General features: G+C 39.6%; 1 long non-coding RNA gene and 2 pseudogenes across 2 annotated transcripts in view; 1 reads left to right on the plus strand and 2 right to left on the minus strand.

Annotated features, from left to right (window-relative positions):
* Positions 1-24,423, minus strand: part of LOC149229069 (ABC transporter G family member 39-like) — a 118,755-nt pseudogene that overhangs the window by 80,505 nt on the left and 13,827 nt on the right. The gene's annotated exons all lie outside the window — the stretch shown is intronic.
* On the minus strand, positions 6,128-10,250 carry LOC149229072 (uncharacterized; annotated as a pseudogene).
* On the plus strand, positions 10,394-10,903 carry LOC149229073 (uncharacterized). The gene is made up of 3 exons (XR_016247273.1): positions 10,394-10,589; positions 10,693-10,765; positions 10,856-10,903. It is a non-coding gene; the product is annotated as an uncharacterized LOC149229073 (long non-coding RNA).

The following is a 24,423-nucleotide window of genomic DNA, read 5'->3' on the forward strand; positions in this document are numbered from 1 at the left end:
TAACATATTTGGAAAAATTTATTTCCAAAGTAAATTTTTTAGCTTTTGTTTTCTATTTTAATTTTAGCGATCCAAATTTAGATTTTGATTGATTATTATTCCATAACTACAAAATCAAAATATAAAGGAAGATTCTATATAAATGGAGGTTGTATGTTTTACATATCAATAAATAATAAAGCAAAATAATTATAATTTGGAAGTACACATAACATGATTTCAAGAGTGTCTAGAGAATTGAAACTGTGAAACATAATCAAATAAATAAATAGTGACCTCTCAACAACACCGGTGGTTTAAAGACAAAGACTCTGTCTATTAATTATAATTTGGCTCAAGTATACATAACTATTGAAAATAGCAACAAGAAATGCTAAAAATAGAATTGCTAAAAATAGCACTACTATAAATAGCATTTCGGGATACATTCCAATTTTAGTTAGTCCCTGAACTAAAATTGAGAATTAAAATTTGAATTTTATCTTAGCAGTTGTTTGTAAAATAGTTAATTAATTCATCTTGAGTTAATTACTTGTAGAAAATCAAATATGAAGTCTATGTGAAGACATGCAATAGTTCCCCCTTTGATTGAGGAAGTTATCCCTTGATTAAGGAGATCAAGATGAGTTGTACTTTGAGTTGTAATTAGTTAGCTCAGTTAACTGAGTTAAGTCCAGTTAGATTAGTTCCAATAGTTTGTGGAACTGATTGTGAGTTCAGTTAGTTAATGCATTTATGCATGTAACTACTGCACTTTAGATAACTGAATATTCTCTCATAAATAAGTCATGCATGTCAGTTCAGTCAGAGACCCAGTTGAGATCAGATGATGGGATAGTGTACTATCAGTTGCAAGAATATTCCATTGAGGATATCTCTTGCATGCAGAAGGAATTCATTCCTTGGAGATTCCGCAGTTACCTCTGAGTTTGGTGAGTCGTGTGAGAGGTCAATTCACACAGGTGTTAGCCAGAGGACCCAGGAGAAACTGCGCAAGGAAATAGGAGGCTTGGAGTATTGGAGGAAGACATATGTTGTGTCTATTCAGTCTATGAGTTGTATTGAGGGATTGTACTAAGAGCTGGATAGCTTGTGAGCTAAAGCTTTGTGTAATCCGGACATATTTCCACTTGTATGATAATACAGAGATCGGGGTTTTTAGTTGAGGCTTTCCCCAGAGTATTCTTTTGTGTTCATGTGTGATTGATTTCTCATTCTCTGTTATATGTGTTCTATTTGATCTTGCTCAAAATCGATCAAGCTTCCGCAAGTGTGTTTATAGAAGTAGATCAAGTATTTTGCTTGAGTATATTACATTATCAGGTTATCTATAGTGGGAAATTCTACATGGTATCAGAGCAAAGGTGATCAAAGCGAAGAATAGTATACAAAGAAGGGAGGAGTTTGAAGTTTGAAATTCTTGATTATAGAATTCGAATTCTTATCACATCTCAAATTTCACCAATGGCGTTCAACGGTTTGAGACTCGAGTATGCCCTTGATGGCAACTTGGATTATATAGCCTGGAAGGATCACATGGAAGCTGTATTATAGGACAACAATTTGAAGGAATTCATTGATCAAGAAGTCCCCAAGCTAGCAGCTGCTACTTCCCAAGAATTGGCGGAATTGAAGAAATTTGTGGCTAGAGTGAGGAGAATCCTTCTGGGGGGGAGTTCGAGACCACATAGTCTCGAGTCTCCATGGGAAGGGGACATTGTTTTCAATGTGGAAAAAATTGAAGGATCTATATCAGAACAACAACGTTCAGAGGAAGCTGGCGCTAAAAGACAAGCTTAGAAAAATCAAGTGTGAAAAGGGCGACACGATCTCTACATATCTGAACAAGCTCACCACCTGCAAGGATGAGCTTGGAAGTGTAGGGATCACGACAACCGATGATGACATGGTGAGTCTTGCTCTCTTCAGTCTTCCTAAGAGCTGGCATAGCTACCAAGACTCAGTAAATGGAAGAAAGAAACTGCCAGATTAGGAATGACTTTGGTTGGATCTGATGCAAGAGGAGACAAGGAGAAGCACCAAAGATGGATCTTCATCAAAGTAATATGATGAAGAAAATCTATCCTTAGCGAGTAAGGCGAGAAAAGGGAAAGGGAAGGCATCCCATTCCAAATCCAATTCTTCCCATGGTGGGAATAAGTTTGACAAATTGAAAGTGAGATGCTTTCATTGTCATGAGGTGGGCCATTATGTTACAAATTGTCCATAGAATAAATCCAAGAAGGGATCCTTGAAGGGATTACATGGTGAGGCACTAGCCTCATAGTTCGAATTGGATTTCACCCTCATCGCATGTATGGTTTCATCGATGGTGGTGTGTGTTTGGTCCCTAGACAGTGGAGCTTCATTCCACATGACCGGCGACAAGAATCTTTTCGGTACCTTGAAGGAGAAGGACCTCCAGATGCAGATCGAGATGGGTGATGATGGAAAGTACCGTGTTTCAGGTGAAGGTACGGTTTTGTTCTAGAGGGAGCATGGAGATCCTCTCACCCTGACCGATGTATAGTATCTTCTAAGTCTAAAGAATAATCTTGTGTCTATCGCTATGCTGAAAGACAAAGGCTATGACGTAGTCTTTAGTAAAGGAAAGGCATTCCTGAGGCATATCAGCACTGGACAAACTAAGAGGATTGGGATTCAAGTAAAGAATCTCTACAAGCTGGAGGTAGACGACGATGCTGCATTGAGTTCCAAAGTAGAGTTGGTGTAGAGCCAAGATGTTGGTGAGCTATGGCATAGAAGATTGGGCCACTTGCACCATGGGGCCTTGAAGATCATGCAACAGATTTCTACTGGACTTCCCAAGGGAAAACTAGAACAAATGGATACATGCAAAGGTTGTACATTATTTTATACTCTATAACTTATTTATTTTCAACCTTCATCCAATAATCCAATCCCTTTTACTCTCGCATCACTTTGTACTCTTCATCCTATTTATTTTTAGCCGTCATCCAATAGGTAAGGTACCTACTACCACCGTTTAATACATTTTTACGAAGTTTTTATATTTAATGCAATGCACACAATAATTACCCAATAGGTAAGATACCTACTACCACCGATTTCTCTTTAATACATTTTTACGAAGTTTTTATATTTAATGCATCGCACACAATAATTACCGCGGTAGACACAGACGGTCAAAGAGCGATGATATTGATACTTAGTTAGTCATTTATATTTGAACGCGTGTCTTCACCGACAATAGCGATTAGCCTTCTAACATATATGGACCAAGTGAAACTGCAAATCGCTAGCTTTCTAACACTAGCAATTGTCCCAAAAGGTACAAAGAGAGGCCAATAGGATTATTAAATTAGAATTGTTGAATTTCTCTAGAAGAGATGTTGGTTCAAGCCTAACGGATGAGCAATTTGAGCTAGCTAAAGGCCTTACTAATTACACTATTGTTTGGGTCTTGAAGTATGGAGCGACTTTGCTCGAACTTTTCTGTCTCAAGGAAAGTATGTTAGGAGATTTTTGAAAACGTTCAGAAAGGATCAGTGCAAAGACGCATCGGTGCCTTTACAACAAAATACTAGACTTCAAAATAATTATGGTTCTAAGAGGTCGATGCAACACTGTATAGAAAACTGGTTGAGAGTCTAATTTACTTGACTACCAGTAGGCCCGATTTGGCTTTTGCAGTCAGTTTATTGAGCCAATTCATGTCAAAGCCCCTTGAGAATCATTGGGTTGCAGCGAAAGGCGTCTTAAGGTATCTTCAAGGAACCTTAGACTTTGGTATTAAATATACTAATTCGTTTGATGTTAGATTGACAGGATTCTCAGACTCAGGTTGGGTCGGAAATATAGATGACCAACAATCCATAACAAGTTATGCATTCAACATTGGGTTCGGGGTTATTGAATTGAGCAGCGACAAGAAGAACAATGTATCCTTATCTTTAGCTGAAGCAGAGTATCAAACAATGTGAGGAGCAACATGTGCGGTAGTTTCATTGAAAAGACTTTTCCAGGATGTTAAAGAAGAACAAAAGGATGCAACAGTTATCAGGTGTGACAACTAGAGCTCAATTAAACATGCAAATAATCCAGTGTTTCATAAAAACACCAAGCATATTGATACATAGTTTCACCTTGTTAGTGAGAAGGTTCAGTAAAAGGAAATCCATATTGAATATTGTAATACTTGTGATGATGTTGTAGACATTTTTACTAAGCCTATTGTAAGAATTAAATTTGAGTTATTTAGGGAGATGTTAAGAGTGCTATGGAACCCTTTCTCCATTAAAAGGTAGTGTTAAAATTAATGGACAAATGTATTCTTGGAGAGAGTTTGTTCATTATTTTCATGTGAGACTTGGATTAGGAATTTGTTCCTACATTCCAGGTGGCTGTTCTAACTTCCTTATTTGATTGTAAACTATATATTCTTGATTTTTAGTGAGAAGATCGTAGATCGTTCCGCTAGAGGCAGTCTCCAAGTGAAGCTCCTCACCTGAGATTTGCTATGTTTAATGAATAAATTCTTTTTCTTCCATTTTTTAACAATTACTTCCATAAGTTGCACCGCCGAGTAACTGAATCTCCGATTTAGCTTCTTGCATAAACACTACCTTGTCACCTTGTAAGTAACGATGAAGAAGATATTTCAAGATATTTGTAAGTGTTTCTTATGTTTCCTTTTGGATAAAACTCATATTCTTTAGAGAAGCTCAAGAGGTCCTAAAAGAGAGAACCAACTATACCAAAAGGACGAGCTTAGAGATAGCTTGGTTAAGTATTGAAACAAGTTAAGGAGTAACTTCTTATTGCAATGTACAAGTGGACAAGGTAAAGTTCACAAAGAAACTATTGATAGTCATGACATGGGTTCAAGGAGAAGTCATAGTAGATGAAAATAAGATGCCAAAGTAAATGACATAAGAAGAAGGATGACTCAAAAGGAAGTTCACTGAGAAGTTGTTGAGATAAAAGTGCACCTGAATGTACTAATGTAACAAGAAGGTAAACAAGACCAAATGTTTAATGGATTATGTGGAAGAAATTAAAGTGGCATAGGTTACAAGTGACGCTGGAGCGTAGGTTTAATGCTTAATTGAATGATGAAGAGCTCACAACAACTTAGATGGAAGTTTACTTTTGTGAACTTAAACACAGACCAATCCTTAGTAAAGATAAGGATGAAGAAGTTGATGAGATCCAAAGATATTGTGATTTTAAAACTAGTGAATTGTTGGCGAATACAAATCATGTAGATGTAGATAATAAGGAGTTTCCTCATGAGGTAATAACAACGAAATTCCAATCAATGTAATTGTAAATGAAATTCTTATAAAGAAAAGAGACATCTATGAAAAAGGGGATGAAGAGAATGACAAACTTATTGCAAGTCTCATGAACTTTGATGATTTGATGTCTGAAACATCAAACAAGGCCGCACAGCCTTGTGATTTTAAATATGACATTTTTTTTTTCAAAGTTTGGTTGAGGATTAACTACCAAAGTAACCCAAGATCCCTAGCATATTTAATTTTCACCATGCTTTTAAATTGCAAATTAATAATTTGTATTCCCTTTTGACACTTGTGCCTTCCATGTGATTTCTTCTAGAAATCATTTTCGTTAGTGGGTTGATGCTCTTGCATCAGACTTAATTATGATAAGACTGAAGCTTGGGCTAGTTTATTATGCATAGACAGTTATAAATTTCTGCACCTGAATTCTGACTTCTAATCAAAGCAATGTGATAAAATTCGATGCAAAGGAAGCGTATACTAAATATTAAAAAAAAAAAATGAAGTAAAGAACAATTAGCTAAACAACTACAAGAATTTGTTTTCTTGATTTAATTGCAAGAACATATACAATAGATTCACGTGACCTTATTCAAGTATTTCACCAAATTTGTTTCCTCAATTTACAAAAGCCTCATAAAGAGCTAAATACCATGGACAAACGCGTTGAATTTATGAGAATGTGTGAGAAACAAACGATGCGAATATTTTTCATTACTTCATATATGCCTTTCAATTCCACCAGCTGGAGGAGGAGATCTCTGAGTCCCTTTACATTTTTCGTCATGTGAACAATTAACAGTGATAAAGATTTAACGAAAATGTGATAAAATGTTTCTTCATAACATCAGATATGTCTTTGAACAAAAATAAAATCCACGAGAAGTGTCTTTTTCTGAAATTCGATCTCCGTTTTATAGTTTTGCGGTTTGTAAAATCTTTCCCAGAATATTTAAACCTTCCGCGCGAGCTTGAAGATCTTCTTTCTTTGCACTCTTATCTTGAAACACCGTGTGGCACACATATGAGAGGGTCTTATCTTGCAACACGATCTGGCAAACGTGCGAGAGAGTGCGTTCAATGTCAGGCACATTTACTTTCCAAAGTGAGTTGACAATCAATTCTTTGTTGGACTGTAAAAATGCTCCAAAATCGGCTTCACTGTAATTCTCCCCCGTACTCCGCTGCTCTTTGATATCTTCTAATAACTGCAACAGAGCAAAAGCACCTGTTCCCGTTGTTTCTGAGCCATTCGGCTATAAATGATAAACCCAAATATAAGTCTCCGTTCTTTCCAAGTTCCTTCGTCGCTTCTCTTTCATACACGTAACCAATTGTCTGCAGTATACTGTTTCCATTAGCTGCACCGCCCAACAATTTTAACGTCAGATTTAGCTTCTTCTATAAACCCACCCTTCTCACCTTGTACGTACGGATAAAGACAATCTTTCAAAACCTGTGCAAGATTTTCTTCTCTTTCCTCTTGTACTTTCCTGTTATCCGTGTGCTCGCCTTCAGTAAAGATCTTCTCAAAAGAAGCCATAGAAGCAATTGTGAGGTGGTCTATATAGTCTTCAAATAACTTGCTTCCAAACAGCATCGCAAAGACTGTTGCTGCCTCTATTATTGTTTCCATTGATACACCTGCATTTCCATGTGCATCATATGATGCCCGATGTGCTGGATCGCTGGGAACATGGTAAGCTTCTCCTAATCCCTGAAAATTTTGTGCCACCTGAGCATCATTTGTATTTTTAAGAGGAAAAACCTGCCTGGCCTTCATGTAATAAGCATTCTTGATCTCTGCTTCAGTGGTCGTCGCACTCACTACGAGTATGTCGTAGTAACCAGTTTCCTTAACCAGTGCTAAAAGTCTGCAGCAGATTCCAGAGTTCTGGCAGAATCAGATGACAAAATCGATGTCCACCGGGAGATCTGGTTGTTCATGATGCATACTCTGACGGGTGCATGGCGTCCAGAAAATCTTGCGTTTTGTGAAAACGAGCACCCCGTCTTTTTGTGTTTTCTTGGTTTTCCGATTGATATTTAGTTTGCAGCTTTACCAGAATAAACTTGAGGGTGAGATTCCTAAGAATATTCGTACGATGGCCTTACGAGGCCAAGGCCCTGTTAGATTATTCTTAGATACATCCAGAAGCTGAAGTTCCCTCAAATCCCCAATAGAAACAGGAATCCTCCCCTGTAAATTACACTCCATCAGCCACAGATTCTGTAGCTTAGTCAATTTTCCAATCTCCACAGGAATAGGACCACTTTCAAACGGATTAAGGGCCAGATTCAGCTCCAGCAAGTTTGTCAGATTGCCTAGAAATCCAGGAATAGTCCTACCCAACAAATTGGAAAAGAGATTAAGTATCTGCAACTTCCTCAACTGGCCGAAGGCAGGGGGAATGGGCTCAGTAAAATTATTGCCTGAAAAATCCAAGAGTTCCAGGTTGGGCATCTCTGATACAAAGCTGGGAAGAGAGCCTACTAGATAATGCTGAGACAAATCCAAGCGCGTCAGATTAGTACAGTCGGCGAGATCCTTTGGGACTTCCCCCTTGATTTCATTGTTGGCAAATGAGAGGACTGTGAGATATCTCAGGCTGCAGACTTTTGATGGAAACGACCCTGCGACCAGAAAATTGTCAAATTCTAATCTCACAACATGCCCTTCTCTGTCACAGTGGATGCCATTGAAGGCACATGGAGAATCGCTGCTAACTTTAAACTACTTTCTCAGTAATTTGTAATGGTTTGTTCAGGGATTACAGGAATACGTGCCCTTCTCTGTCACAGTGGACGCCATTGAAGGCACATGGAGAATCGCTGCTAACTTTAAACTGCTTTCTCAGTAATTTGTAACGATTTGTTCAGGGATTACAGGAATTTGTAACAAATTTGCGGATATTTCTGTCGGCTTCATGTAGTGGGTGAAGATTCGAGACCGCCATCATTATGGAGAAAGGCGTTGGCATAACAGTTTTCCGTTTTGCGAGACCCGGGCAATAGAACTCGCGCCAGCTGCAAAGATCCTCAGTTGATACCATGACAAGTAATTGAAGAAGACACTGAATGCTCGCTGAACGGCATAGATGCCAGGTGTCAACATCGGAAAGAAAAGGACGACGAAAGTCCCTTTCAAAGGAAGGCCTATCGGCCTAATAAATGGACCACGTCAAACTGCAAAGTTGCCGAATAAAATATTAATATTTATAGTTCGTGTAGAATCACAGTAAGTTTTAAATTTGTCATTTTTTAAAGATATATTAATTGTTTTATAGATTTTTGCAATATTTTTATTTAATATTTTTTTTATATAAACCATATTTTCCAATAAAATTATTTTTACCTAAATTTTTTATATTTATATTTTATATTTTATTTTTATATAAATAATATTTTCAAACAAAACCATTTTTACTTAAATATTTTATCTTTTAATTTTTTCAAATAAAATTATTTTTACTTAATTTTTTATATTTCAATTTTTTTTTTAGAATTAAATATTTAAATTTCATTTATTGTCTAGAAATAGTTGAAAAATTTAAAAACCATATACTAAATATATTTGGCATTTGGGCATGATCAAATAAAAAAATTCAGATTGATACTTATTATTATCCTATTTAGCATTGTAGATTTAATCTGGACTCTCAAATTTATATGATTGTGGGTTATCTCAATAATATCCATGTCACTCAAATTATGATGGATTAGTTACCATCATAGAGAAACTTGTTTACTTTAATTTAACTATATTGAAACTAAACATCAGGTCTATGTAGCACTTGTTACAATATAATAAATTTCATTACAAATTATTTATTTTATTTAAGAGAATTGAATTTAAATAGAAAAATAATAAAATTATTTAAAATAATGGCCATGGAAATGAAGTCTTATGAACTAGAAAATTTGGATTCAAATTTTGTACTATTCACCCAATCAAAATGAAAAATTAAACATAATGAAGATATAGTCCTACCAAACTTATATATAACCAAAAAAAATAAATCAATAACTTTAAGATATATTCTTAAAATAATTGAGTAAAAATTTCAATAAATCTAATTAACTTGAAAAAAATATACTTTTGAAGTAATTGGTTAAAAACTTCAATAACTATAATTAACTTAAAAACAACAACAACAAAATTCATATAATTAATATTTTAATATTGTGTTACTAACTAAAAAATATCTTATTCCTTTTATATGCGTAACTCTGTACTGTAAATGTGTAAATAACATATTTTCTTGAGCTTAAATATATTTACGTGTGTAATCTATATATTGCAAATGTGTAAATAATATATTTTTTCCGGTTTAAATATTTTTTTTTGGGGGTAAATATGAGATTTTTTAATTCATTTCACACATTTTGGATTATAATTTTTTCTAATTTTATTTAACCAAAAGATTTAAAATTTAAAATTTAAAATTTTACTTTACTTTTCAATTGAATATTTTTTAAATATTTATTTTATAAATTAATAAATTTATTTTTTTAATTATACAATATTATTCATTTTTTTAAATAATTTTTTTCTCAATTAAAAATTTGCTCTACTTTTTAACTGTCACACCCTCATTCACATATACATAACAAAAAAAAATTTAAGAGGCATAAACGGTAACTCTACTATGCTTAAATATTGTTCCCTTTTACGTAGTTCTACATGTTAATTTGTATGCCGCACTACCCAACACCATATACTTTATAATCAACACCATATACTTTATAATCTGTGATTTGCATGCTGCGTTGTCCAACGCCTTACCGCGTGTTGGTTTGTGTGCTGCATTAATGTTTATATATATTGCGCTGAGATTTGGTTAAGGTGGGTTGTATGACATTCATTTAACTTAACTCACCATCCCCTCCCAGTTCTGGGCTTATATTAATTTGGCGCGGAGGTTTGTGGTCCGGCCGCAGCCCTTGCAGGTGCCAAGTCATTGCTCGTTTTAATGGATGTGGTCCACGCCATGGCAGGTGGCATGGCTTGCTCGCTCGGCCATGTGACACCTCGGGTTTTGGTTCCTCGGCTTCTCCGCTCCGTTTTCCCGCTCTACTTCGACGATCAGGATTCACCCCTCGGATCGAAGGGCTGGGAAAAGCCCGAGGGTTTTGGATCAATACATAACCCTGCTGGAGCAAGACGGAAGCTCATTTGTTCCGCGAAGACTATCCGACTCCACCCTGGTGCTCAGACACCGGTTCGATTTCACCAGCGTCGTCCTCGCAACCAGTTCACCTTCCGGAGACCGTGGAGTGTTCATCGCAAAGCTTGCACAGGTATTACTTATCCGTCTCCATTTCGTGGTTCGCATTTAGAGTTAATTTGTTACCAGTTAAAAGTTCATACTGATTCGTTTTCTCTTACTGGAAATGTATGCAGGTGGGTTCATTCCAGCTCCTCAGATGACATCGAGGAGCTAACCCCTGCGCCTCAGTTCTCTCGGCAATTACAGGTAAGAGGCGTTCTTCTTATTTTGTATTCTCCTGGGTGCGAGAGCTCTCAGCCCCTTCGATCCTAATACATTCGTATTTGGTTATTGCAGTCCGGGGTCCGGATGCTGGTTCCCTCTCTTGTTTTCTTTTGATTTGCGGAGGTATTTTTCCAAGAGGACCCTCACTACTGATATGGGTTTTTTGACTTGATTCCATGTCCGACCCTGATGAATTGTAATGCTCGGCGGACTCCATGTACTCAATTTCAGTTGTCTGTGGACTAATTATTTTGGTATATCTTCCCCTTTCGGCATCTTTAGACAATGGTGCCTCTGTATTTAATTTTAAGGCAACTGTGCGCGTAGCGCCAACTTCTAGTTAGCAGAACCAGTCTATATTTTGAGAGTTTCAGTTTTATATATAAATGTTTACACTTCAAATTATACTATCTGGGTTCTCTTCTAATTTTTACCTTCGAAGATTTTACTCTGTCTGAGCCCTCTCTGGGGTTGCTTGCGTTTTTTGGCAAATAATAATATGTGTTTCGCGTTGCGTTCTGAACAATGTTAAAATGATGTATCGTTTTCCCTTGTTTACCAATGGTCCGATTCCAGCTATGGATAAGCTATCTGCCTCTACGACGGCGGAGTTCCTCATATTTACTTATAATGATTACAGTGTCGGAGTAAATGGTTCTGGTATCTCCGGGTGATTTCTATTATTGAATAGTTCTGTTAATAATGTGTTCGATTCGGTTATTCAGTGGTACAGAACTTCTTTCCTTTCCTTGGAAATGTTAAATCATATCCCCTGTTTGGGGGTTTTCTTGATACATGCACCGGTTCCTGATACGGTTACCCCGGAGGTAGAACTCCTCTCGGCCGCGCTCACAGCAGCGGTTGCACCTCCTCTAAATCTTTAACCCTAACGTGTACACTGTTTAATGCATCGTTTATACTTTGTTATTCTATATGAGTCTGATTTCTTTACTGTTGTAGCTTCAAATATTATTATTTGATAACATTGTTCGTTTCGGGTTAATGTATGGCTTCCCATTTCATATGGTTACAGCGTTTTGCTTTCTTGGCTGAAACAATATATTAGCTCTTTCATATTTCGACAGTTTCCTTATAGTTAGAAGTGGGGTTCATCTTCTTTGCTGTCGGTGCCTTAAGACAAGAGTTACAGCCGGCATGCGTGTTTCAGGCTCAGGATGTCTCTGATATTGTTCGGCATATTACATTAACTGTTGGTTATATTCTAGAACACTCAGGACTGCTTGTCTTATGAACTGCTTTTCTTCGCTTGGAACCATCTCTGTTTCTCTGGTTATTTCTTAATATGACTATAGATTAATAGTCTGTCTTTTAGTTAAACTACTCCTGTGTAGCTATAATAACAGCACGACAGTAACTACGGGAATGAAACACAGTTATCATTTGGTTACTATAAGTTCACAGAATATTCATCATTCAGAATTCATTAAAGACTCTGCAGTATGAAACCATACCTGGTTCGCCAGAGTCATGAATAGGTACTTTAGCAATCACCTGCTTTTCGATTCTGCTCTACCTCCCAACCATGAGATCCATCTATCAGAGTGGATTCTCCCCCCGAGCCATCTTGCAGGCCTTCAGCCCTCAACAAGATATGTGCACCCCTGGTGCTTGGTTATCTGGTCCTTACCAGACTTAACCCTTTTTTCTTGTGTTTTTCCCTCTTTCTCCTCTTGGAAAGAGATTCCTTCTGTCTGTCCCTACAGCACAGAACTTCCTCCCCACCTCCAGGACTTTTCCTGTTTGGGAGGGTAGTTTTTAATCAGTTATTGCAACTGACTTCTTTCTTTGAAATCCTCCTTTTAGAGGCTGCCAGCATTTCAAGCAAAATATTTAAATTTCTCAATACCAATAATATATCAGAGTTTTGTTTTTTTTTTTTTAAATAAAACAACTACCACACTATCTTTTACCATAGTAAAATTCCACATTACATCTTCTGGGGTCATTACATCTCCCCCTCCTGTGATTGGACATCGTCCCGATGTCTGTTTTCCCTAAACAAGTTCGGGTAAGCTTCTTTAAGGAGTTCCTCATCCTCCCAGGTGGCCTCATCAGGCCCGTAGTGCTGCCACTGCACTTTAGCTTGGAAAATAACCCGCTTCCGCAACCGCACTTCTCTCCGGTCGAGAATGTTCAGTGGTTCGACCAGAACCTCGCCTTCCGGCTCTACCTGCAACCAACAACAAGTCTAGTTATTTTCCTGTTTGAGGTCAAGCTTAGCTAGAACAACCAGATTAATTCTTACCCGAACATCTTGCCATTGGATCACATGTTTAGGGTCGTAGACGTATTTTTTTAGCACAGAAACGTGGAAAACATTGTGGATTTTAATGTGACTTGGCAGGGCGAGTTGATAAGCTACTGGCCCCACTCTCGCCAGGATTTGAAAGGGTCCAAAATAGCGAGGGGCAAGTTTGGCACACCCACTCCACTGCAAGGCACTCCTTCTGGTTTGAATTCTTACAAAAACATGGTCTCCGACCTGAAATTCTTTGAACCTTCTCTTCCGGTCTGCAAAACTTTTTTGTCTGTCCTGGGCGGCCTTTAAGTTGGTACGCACCTTTTTCACCATGTCTTCCATTTCCTTGAGCATTTCCGGGCCAAATCTTAACCTATCCTCAGGTCCACCCCAACTTGAGGGTGTGCGGCACTTTCGCCCATACAGGACCTCAAAGGGACTTAGCTGTGTTGACGAGTGATACCCATTATTATACGCGAATTCAACCAGGTGGAGGTACTCCTCCCATTGGGTTGGTTTCATCATAACACATGCTCTCAACATGTCCTCCACTACCTGGTTCACCCATTCCGTTTGGCCATCGGTTTGGGGATGGTAGGTTGTGCTAAAGTTCAGCTGTGTTCCCAGTTCCGCAAACAATGTCCTCCAAAAAGTTGATGTGAATTTAACATCACGATCAGAGATTATTACCTTCGGAAGTCCATGCAACTTGAACACATTTTGCATGAAAATATGAGCAATTTGCACAGCCTTATACGTGGACTGTACAGGTATGAAGTGTGCTGCCTTACTTAACTTATCCACTACCACCATAATGGAATCATTATTTTTCTTCGTTCGAGGCAACCCGGTTATAAAGTCCATGGATATAGTTTCCCATTTCCATTCCGGAATGGGTAAGGGTTGTAGCAGCCCTGCTGGATGCAAATGCTCTGCCTTAATCTGTTGACATTCCAGGCATCGCGCCAGATATTCAGCTACATCCTTCTTCATTTTTGGCCAATAGTATTCCTTCCGAAGTGCAGTGACCATTTTTTGGTATCCTGGATGCCCGGTGTAGTGGCTGATGTGAAATTCGTCCAGAATCAGTTTTCTAAGGCTATCTTCACCAGGTACATACAGCCTTTTATTAAAGTACAGCATTCCGGCGTCATCCAATTCATATCCCTGCGGTGTTTCCCTATCAGAAAGTCGCTGAACCTGCTGTTTAATTCGCTGATAAACAACATCCTGATCAGCTGCCATCTTTATCTTTTCGAGTAGGGTACTCTGCCATCTACTGACCGAAATTTTGCACAAGCATTGCACTTTTCGACTCAACGCGTCAGCCACCCGGTTCTCCTTTCCTTTTAGATGTTTAATTTCAAAATCAAAGCCACTTAGGAAGTCTGCCCAACGAGCTTGCCTCGTATTTAAGGTGGGTTGACTGAAATAATTTGTTAGACTATGATGGTCTGTCAACAATAGAAACTTCCTTCCCAAAAGGTAATGTCGCCACATCTTCAGCGCATGAATAACGGCTGCCAACTCCAAGTCGTAGGCAGAGTATTTCTGTTCATGCTCCTTTAGTTTCCTTGACTCGTATGCAATTACTTTTCCTTCCTGCATCAACACTCCTCCCACACCCTCTTTACTTGCGTCAGTACAAACCACGTAATCCTTATTAGGATCAGCTATGCTCAAAATGGGTGCGGTGGTGAGTAAGTGTTTAAGCTGCTCAAAGCTCCGCTGACACTCTGAGGTCCATTTAAATACCCTTCCCTTCTTTTGTAAGGAGGTGATAGGGTATGCTACCCTTGAAAAGCCTTCCACGAACCTTCTATAATAGCCAGCTAGCCCCATAAAGGACCTAATATCTGCCACGTCCTTTGGTATGGGCCATTCCATTATAGTCCTTATTTTTTCAGGGTCCACTGCAATCCCCTCCTTGGTGATTATATGGCCCAAGTATTGTATCTCTTCCCGGAAGAAATCACACTTACTAAACTTAGCATATAACTGATGTTCTCGCAGCGTTTGTAACACTATTCTAAGATGTTCCTCATGCTCCTCCCTTGATCGGGAGTAAATCAGAATATCGTCAATAAATATCAACACAAACTTATCCAAGAACCTGTGAAACACACTGTTCATCAAACACATAAAGGTAGCAGGTGCATTGGTCAGGCCGAAAGGTAGCACCACAAACTCGTAATGTCCATACCGTGTTCTGAAAGCTGTCTTAGCGATATCCTCCTCCTTAATTCTGATCTGATGGTAACCAGACCGCAAATCGATCTTAGAAAACACCGTTGCCCCCTTCACTTGATCGAACAGCTCATCAATCGGGGGCAAAGGATATTTGTTTTTGATCGTGAGCTTATTCAGCTGACGATAATCAATACACATCCGAAGTGTTCCATCTTTCTTTTTGACAAATAGCACTGGGGCTCCCCATGGTGATACACTAGGGCGGATGTAATTTTTGTCTAACAGCTCCTGCAATTGCATTTTTAATTCTGTTAATTCTGGTACGCTCATTCGGTATGGTGCCCGTGACACCGGTGCTGCCCCCGGGGTCAGTTCGATGGTAAAGTCCACATCTCTTTTAGGTGGTAATCCCGGTACCTCCTCCGGAAAAACATCTGCAAATTCTTGCACCACTGGAATGTTATCCAGCGTAGCGGTTTTGTCCTTCTGATTTGCATAACCCACCTGAATAGCATAAATCTGGCATTTCTTTTTAATGCATTTAGCTAGTTGGGACGCTGTAATGGGTCGGATCCGTACGGGGTGCTTGATCCCTTGCAATTCTTGCTGCTCACCAAGATCATTCTTGTAGTAAATGGTTTTAGTCTTGCAATTTACCAATGACCAGTGTTTTTCCAGCCAATCCATCCCAATCAGGATGTCATATGAACCCAAAGGTAGTACGTTCAGATCCACAACTATTGGCTGGCCTGCTACGGTTAAAGAGCAATTATTTACTTTTGCCAAGACCCGTCTTTTGGCTCCCGTAGCTAGTTGAACCAACCACGGATTTCGGAATTTTTCGGATTGTAATTTACACTGTTCCACTATTTTTGGGCTAATATAACTTAAAGTAGCTCCTGGATCAATGAGAACAGCTATAGAAAAGTTTGAGATTTTACCTTCAAATTCCACCATAGTCGGCTGGTATTCCGCTTGGCGATCATCCAAAGCTGCGTTAATTCTTGGTACACTACGTGCCACATCCCCAACGGTCGATGCTTCGTGAATCTGGGATATCTGGTCCGTACCCTTTCGCTGTGGGCAGTTTTTAACATAGTGAGGTCCTCCACAGCCCCAACATTGAACTGAAGGTCTGGTCATCCCTTCACCTTCTGGCCTAACAGGCTGTTCACTTACTCTAGTTTCACCTGTTGGCCTTGCTCGGGGCACACTTTTTGCTACAGTTCTGCTGTTTAATCCTTTACCAGCTCCCTTACCCCCATTACTGCGACCTCCTTTGCTGTTTCCAGCAATCCGACTACTCCTTCTTTCATTCCATCTTTTATTTGAGGCATCCCCCTTCTGTTTATTCTGCTGGTAGCAGATCCTTGCTTTGCGGATAGCCTCGTCCATGGTCCTGGGATTGTCAAACTCAATCCTCTCTCTTATGTATGAAGGTAAGCTACTCACAAACCTTTGCACCTTGGCTTTTTCCTCCTTAATATAGGGTACATAACGTAGCAGAGAAGTAAAACGATTAATGAATTCGTCCATAGTCTGCTGCCCCAGCCGTAAATCATGGAATTCCTTTGCCTTTTCATCGTAAAAGCGCTCGGTCAGATATCTCTCTTTGAAGTATTTCTGGAACTTTTCCCATGTGATAGTCCTTTCACTTACCCCCTTGACTATCTTGATTTCCTCCCACCACAGGGTTGCCTTACCTTGTAGCTGGAAAATAGCCAGTCGCGCTTTCAAGTTATGATCATACTCATACAACTGGAAATATTTGTTCATGTTTATTAGCCAAGCTTCAGCTGCTTCTTCCTGTTCCCCATCAAAATGTGGGGGTTTAATTTTTCGAAACTCTCCCTGCAGTTCCATCTTCTGACGTTTGGAAGTTTGCTGTTCTGGTACATTATCAGAATGATCCTCCTTACCTTCTGGATTTTCAGGTCCGAATTGATAGTTTTGCTCTTCCGTCATCTTCTGTTGTTCCGTACTGGGATTAGATAAGGGTGGGTTCTGTCTGTCCGACAAACTCTTCAGAATTTTCTCTTGTTCCATTGTCAAGCGCGCGTTGTCTTCCCGTAAACGTGCCATCTCATTTTTCAACTCCTGAACGGTTTCCAGGATTGCGAGATTTGTACTTCGTGTTTCCTCGCCCAGCTGTACCCACAGCTCTGGGTTTTCCCGAGGAGCGCTGCCGTCTTCTTGCATTTTCCTTCTTTTCCTAGCTAGCTGTTAGCTGTTGAGTTCCTGTATCTCACCCCTAAAATAAACAGAAACAGTAGTTAATTGTTTTATTAACTCTCTATACATATGTATGGTTATGTATGTTGTAATTTCCTGCACAGTGGAACATGTCATTTCTGAGGCCACAGTGTTGAAACTGGGCTCTGATACCAATTTGTCACACCCTCATTCACATATACATAACAAAAAAAAAATTAAGAGGCATAAACGGTAACTCTACTATGCTTAAATATTGTTCCCTTTTACGTAGTTCTACATGTTAATTTGTATGTCGCACTACCCAACACCATATACTTTATAATCAACACCATATACTTTATAATCTGTGATTTGCATGCTACGTTGTCCAACGCCTTACCGTGTGTTGGTTTGTGTGTTGCATTGATGTTTATATATATTGCGCTGAGATTTGGTTAAGGTGAGTCGTATGACATTCATTTAACTTAACTCACCATCCCCACCCAGTCTTGGGCTTATATTAATTTGGCACGGAGGTTTGTGGTCCGGCCGCAGCCCTTGCAGGTGCCAAGTCATCGGTCGTCTTAATGGATGTGGTCCACGCTATGGCAGGTGGCATGGCTTGCTCGCTCGGCCATGTGACACCTCGGGTTCTGTTTTCTCGGCTTCTCCGCTCCCGTTTCCCGCTCTACTTCGACGATCAGGATTCACCCCTCGAATCGAAGGGCTGGGAAAAGCCTGAGGGTTTTGGATCAATACATAACCCTGCTGGAGCAAGACGGAAGCTCATTTGTTCCGCGAAGACTATCCGATTCCACCCTGGTGCTCAGACACCGGTTCGATTTCACCAGCGTCGTCCTCGCAACCAGTTCACCTTCCGGAGACCGTGGAGTGTTCATCGCAAAGCTTGCACAGGTATTACTTATCCGTCTCCATTTCGTGGTTCGCATTCAGAGTTAATTTGTTACCAGTTAAAAGTTCATACTGATTCGTTTTCTCTTACTGGTAGTGTATGCAGGTGGGTTCATTCCAGCTCCTCAGACGACATCGAGGTGCTAACCCCTGCGCCTCAGTTCTCTCAGCAAATACAGGTAAGAGGCGCTCTTCATGTTTTGTATTCTCCTAATGCGAGAGCTCTCAGCCCCTTCATCCCTAATACATTCGTATTTGGTTATTGCAGTCCGGGGTCCGGATGCTGGTTCCCTCTCTTGTTTTCTTTCTTGATTTGCGGAGGTATTTTTTTTTCTAAGAAGACCCTCACTACTGATATGGTTTCTTTGACTTGATTCCATGTCCGACCCTGATGAATTGTAATGCTCGGCGGACTCCATGTACTCAGTCTCAGTTGTTTGTGGACTAATTATTTTGGTATATCTTCCCCTTTCGGCATATTTAGACAATGGTGCCTCTGTATTTAATTTTAAGGCAACTGTGCGCGTAGCGCCAACTTCTAGTTAGCAAAACCAGTCTATATTTTGAGAGTTTCAGTTTCATATATAAATATTTATACTTCAAATTATACTTTCTGGGTTCTCTTCTAATTTTTACCTTCGAAGATTTTACTCTGTCTGAGCCCTCTCCGGGGTTGCTTGCGTTTTTTAGCAATTATTAATATGTTTTTGCATTGCGTTCCGAACAATGTTAATATGATGTATCGTTTCCCTTGCTTACCAATAGTCCATTTCCAGCTATGGATAAGCTATCTGTTTCTGCGACGGCGGAGTTCTTCATGTTTACTTATAATGGTTACAGTGTCGGAGTAAATGGTTCTGGTATCTCCGGGTAATTCTTGTTATAGAATAGTTCTGTTAATAATGTGTTCGGTTCGGTTTATGCAATGGTACAAAACTTCTTTCCTTTCCTTGGAAATGTTGGATCATATCCCCTGTTTGGGGGTTTTCTTGATACATGCACCGGTTCTTGTTTCGATACGGTTACCCCGGAGGTAGAATTCCTCTCGGCCGCGCTCACAGCAGCGGTTGCACCTTCTCTAAATCTTTAACCCTAACGTGTACACTGTTTAATGCATCGTTTATACTTTGTTATTCTATATGAGTCTGATTTCTTTACTGCTGTAGCTTCAAATATTATTATTTGATAACATTGTTCGTTTCGGGTTAATGTATGGCTTCCCATTTCATATGGTTACAGCGTTTTGCTTTCTTGGCTGAAACAATTATGTTAGCTCTTTCATATTTCGACAGTTTCCTTATAGTTAGAAGTGGGGTTCATCTTCTTTGCTGTCGGTGCCTTAAGACAAGAGTTACAGCCGGCATGCGTGTTTCAGGCTCAGGATGTCTCTGATATTGTTCGGCATATTACATTAACTGTTGGTTATATTCTAGAACACTCAGGACTTCTTGTCTTATGCACTGCTTTTCTTTGCTTGGAACTATCTCTGTTTCACTGGTTATTTCTTAATATGATTATAGATTAATAGTCTGTCTTTTAGTTAAACTACTCCTGTGTAACTATAATAACAGCACGACAGTGACTACGTGTCACGCTTCCAACAAATAATTTTTTTTTTGTTATAATACAACAATAATAACTCTTCTACATATGGTTATTACATTCATAATCACATAAGCATTATTACCTTAAACATAATCACGGCTTTAATGATACAAAATCTAAGTTACACAACAGTCATATGGAAGTGAAGGCTTTATACACCAAACGAGAGCTTATGGAATATGTGTTGATTGTTTACGTATACCTATAACATCGTAATGGTATTGATAGTGTTAGCCCGGGAACCCGTTAGTTGTATAGTGGCACTGACAGTGTTAATAGCATATTTATGAGCACAACTATACCACTCAGATTTACATATCCCGAGAGATCGGGGTTGATAGTCTGTCCGGCGTTCATAACCTCGATCCAGGTGTAGGCGTTTCCGTCGTCCATTTGGAGAGATGAAGGGCAGATGGCAAGCTGCCATGTGCGCCCTGCACAATAAGGTCTACGGCCCTGACTCCTCGGCCTTGTCATTTTTCGCGCCGAAACTCTCCAAAGGATACCGGCAATCGAACGGCTGTCAACGTTTCCTGCAGATCGAGGGTTTAAACCATGCCACGAACCGGTAATGACCTGGAGCGATTTATATATCTGTTTTACACTTCCGGGTAACCTTAATTCTCATTTCACTTTCTCCGCCTTGCCGCAGCTCTGTAGCTTGACTCTGTTGATAATTCTTTTGCATTCCACTGCACCGACCTTTAGCCTCTGACATGCAGCTCCTGCCATTCGACTCGGCCTCATCACTGCTTGAAGTTAACGACACTCAGGTTTACATGACACCAAGTGCAGCTAGGGTGAGTGTTAATGTCTTTTCATTTCTCTGCTCTGGTTTCTTTTTATGGATTTACGCCAGGGTTTTCATGTTGCTAACAGGGCTAAGGTTTTGTGCAGGTGGTGAATCGTTTCACCATAAGGAACAAGGGTTCCTCATTCAGCTGCCTCGCCCATCGACAGGTAATCCTCAAACACTTCTCTCAGCAATGCATACAGGGTTTTTGTGTAGACAAAGTCTGAGTTTCATTCATTCACTTGGCAGGGGTACTGGGCAATGAATCTCGGGTCTGTCCCCTGCACAAGCTCAGGGTCTTCCTGAAGGCATTTAGTTTTTAGTCTTTGTTATTCGAACTCCTTTGTTAGGAGACCCGTCTCCATTAGTTTGACTGTATCACCGTGACTTATTATCATATGCAATTTACCGTCTTAGACTGTGTACTGGTACTCTTTTTGGAGCGCAGACTATGATTATTTTCTTGAACTCGGTCTCTGCCTGAAAGGGTTGATCTTATTTAATGTTGTTAATATATAGAATGGTATCACGGCTGTCTGGTCGTTTGCTTCCAATGAACTGTTGCAAGTTACTGTTCGGTGTTTTAATATAAACCCATATCTTTTACCGAATACTTTTGTTTTTACCTCAGTTTAGATGAGTAATATGTTGCCATTCGATTTCGACTTGGTTACCTCATTAGCTGAGCATAAGCTCCGGCTAGAATGGTTTACCAATCGGGGTTTTGCCGGCTAGAACTGACAGAGGGAGCATGTAACCCTAGTTACCATTGCTCTGCCCTCGGCGTCCATTCTTATTGTTTATGTTATAAATAGCGAATGTATATTCTTTTATTCAGCTTCCGCATTGCCTGTATACGGTAATATAAAACTGTTATGATGGAATCTGTTTTTTGTTAACCCTCTTTGAGGTTTTCCTCACGGCTATTGGGCCAGGGGTTCTACGTATAACAACTCTGTTTTATATTATGTATATTTCGTGTTACGGCCCAGCTGGTTGAAGGAAACACCGGTTCGACGGCAATATATATATATATGTTTTGATGTTACATGTAGGCTACAGGCTTCAGCAATGGACATATAGATATTTATGTTTTCGATTCTCTGTATAAAAGATTTCTAGATTCTGTTCTTGAATACATATCTAGGGTTTATCACAGCGATCTTTATTGTTGATTATCTGCTGTCGTTAAATGATTAAGCTATTGATTCGGTTTAGATTCTTATTTCGAGAATGGTTGCAAGTTCTTTCGTATGGAATTTTCATACTTTCCCTTATCGTATGCCTGTTATTTCATTCTCTGTTTATAATACAAAAGCTAGTGTTTTTCTCTTTTCTATTAACAAAAGAACAGTTAATTTCAGTCTCTGTCTAAATCACAGAAGTTAATTTTCTTTCTCGTTTCCTCTTAAGAAAAGAACAGTTATTTAAATTCTGTCTAAACCACAGATACCAGTATTCTTTCTTCCTTTCCGTTAAAAGAGAGCAGTCAGAGGTTTTTCTCAATACAGAATAATAACAGAAATACTTCAGTAGATGTATGCATTATAAGCCATACCTGCTTCTCTGCAAACCTACTTGTAATGCTTGCCAATCCACCTGTCCGTAGGAAGAATTTCCTCTTTGTCCTTCCACCCCCAAGCACTTGCAGGTCCTACTCGACCGCAATTACACTGGCCTCGCTAGTAAATGCTATCTGATCCTAACCAGACATAGCGTACACAGGAAAATTCTTTCCCCTTATGCCATCTGATCCTAACCAGACATAGCATGAATATTTTCTTTCTTCTCTGCCATCTGATCCTAACCAGACTTGGCATTTTTCCCCCTTTTTCCTCTGGGGTCTCAACTACCTCAAGGTAGTTAGGGTTCCAATGTAACTGATTCCTCAGTTACTAACCATGATTAATCATAACTCAGTTCAAATAGTACCAACACAATTGTCTTTCATTAACATAAAATTAATAACAGGATTATACATATTTTCAAATAAAGTCTTTGTTCAATAATTGCTTTCACTATTTACTAACATTAACTTTTCACAAGGGATGTTACATCTCCCCCTCCTGAAAGTCAACATCGTCCCGATGTTGCTGTTCATCCAAAAACAGTCTGGGATAAGTATCCCTCATCATTTGTTCATCTTCCCAGGTGGCCTCTTCAGGCCCAAAGTGCTGCCACTGCACTTTAACCTGGCTGATGACTCTTTTCCGCAGCTCGACTCTTCTCCGATCTAATATGTTCACTGGTTCGACCCGGAACTCTCCTTCCGGTTCCACCTGAAACACATAACAATTAAATCAGCTGCTTACTAGTATTCTATTTCAGTTTACATTATATAACAGTCTTCCCTTACCTGAATGTCCTGCCAACTTATTATATGCCTAGGGCCATACACATATCTCTTTAAAACTGATACATGGAAGACATTATGGACCCGAATATGGCTGGGTAGGGCGAGCTGGTAAGCTACCAGCCCTACTCGTGCCAGAATTTGGAATGGTCCACAAAAACGCAGTGCCAATTTGGCACAGGCATTCCATTGGAGGGTACTTTTCCTAGCTCGAATTCTGATGTACACATGTTCACCCACTTGGTACTCTTTAAATGTTCTCTTCCGATCTGCAAAATTCTTCTGCCTGTCCTGTGCCATCTTTAGATTAGCTCGAACTTTTTTCACCATGACCTCCATCTCTTCCAACATCTCAGGACCCAGCAAGAATTTGTCCTCCGGTCCACCCCAACTGGAGGGTGTGCGACATTTCCGGCCGTAGAGTACTTCGAATGGGCTCATCTTCAAGGATGAGTGATAGCCATTGTTATAGGCGAATTCCACTAGATGTAGATACTCCTCCCATCGCGTAGGTTGCTGCATCACATAAGACCGCAGCATGTCCTCCAACACTTGATTCACTCGCTCAGTCTGTCCGTCAGTTTGCGGATGATATGCGGTGCTGAAGCTCAATTGTGTTCCTAGACCTTCAAATAAGGTCCTCCAAAAAGCTGAGGTAAATTTAACATCACGATCAGATATTATTACTTTCGGCAGCCCATGAAGTTTAAATATATTTTGCATAAAAATGTTTGCGATTTGAGCTGCACGATAAGTGGATTGAACCGGTATAAAGTGAGCTGACTTGTTGAGTTTATCCACTACCACCATTATAGAATCATTATTCTTTTTGGATCTCGGCAAACCGGTAATAAAATCCATGGTTATGGTCTCCCATTTCCATTCTGGTATGGGTATTGGCTGTAGTAGTCCTGCAGGATGCTGATGTTCAGCCTTCACCTGTTGACACTCCAAACAGCGCGCCAGGTATTCCACAACATCCTTCTTCATGCCTGGCCAGTAATACTCCTTCCTTAGTGAGGTGATTAATTTCTGGTAACAAGGATGTCCTGCATAAGGACTTCTATGATTTTCATCCAGAATCTTTTCTTTAATACTGCTCTGATTGGGTATATAAATCTTCTTCTGATAGCACAAAATGTCGGCTGTATTCAAGGTGTAACCTTGTTGTATGGAACGGGTATCTGAATTCTGCACTAAATGCTTCTTTTGCAAATATATCTGATCTTGCGCCGCAGCCTCCTCAATTTCTTTGTCAAGAGTGGACCATCCTTGACTGATACCAATCTCATAAATGCAATGCACTTTTTGGCTTAGTGCATCAGCCACTCTGT

The sequence above is a fragment of the Pinus tabuliformis genome, chromosome J (genome assembly GCF_031772625.1).
Source record: "Pinus tabuliformis cultivar Carrire ecotype Pingquan chromosome J, CPIR1, whole genome shotgun sequence".
In the NCBI taxonomy this organism is placed as follows: domain Eukaryota; kingdom Viridiplantae; phylum Streptophyta; class Pinopsida; order Pinales; family Pinaceae; genus Pinus; species Pinus tabuliformis.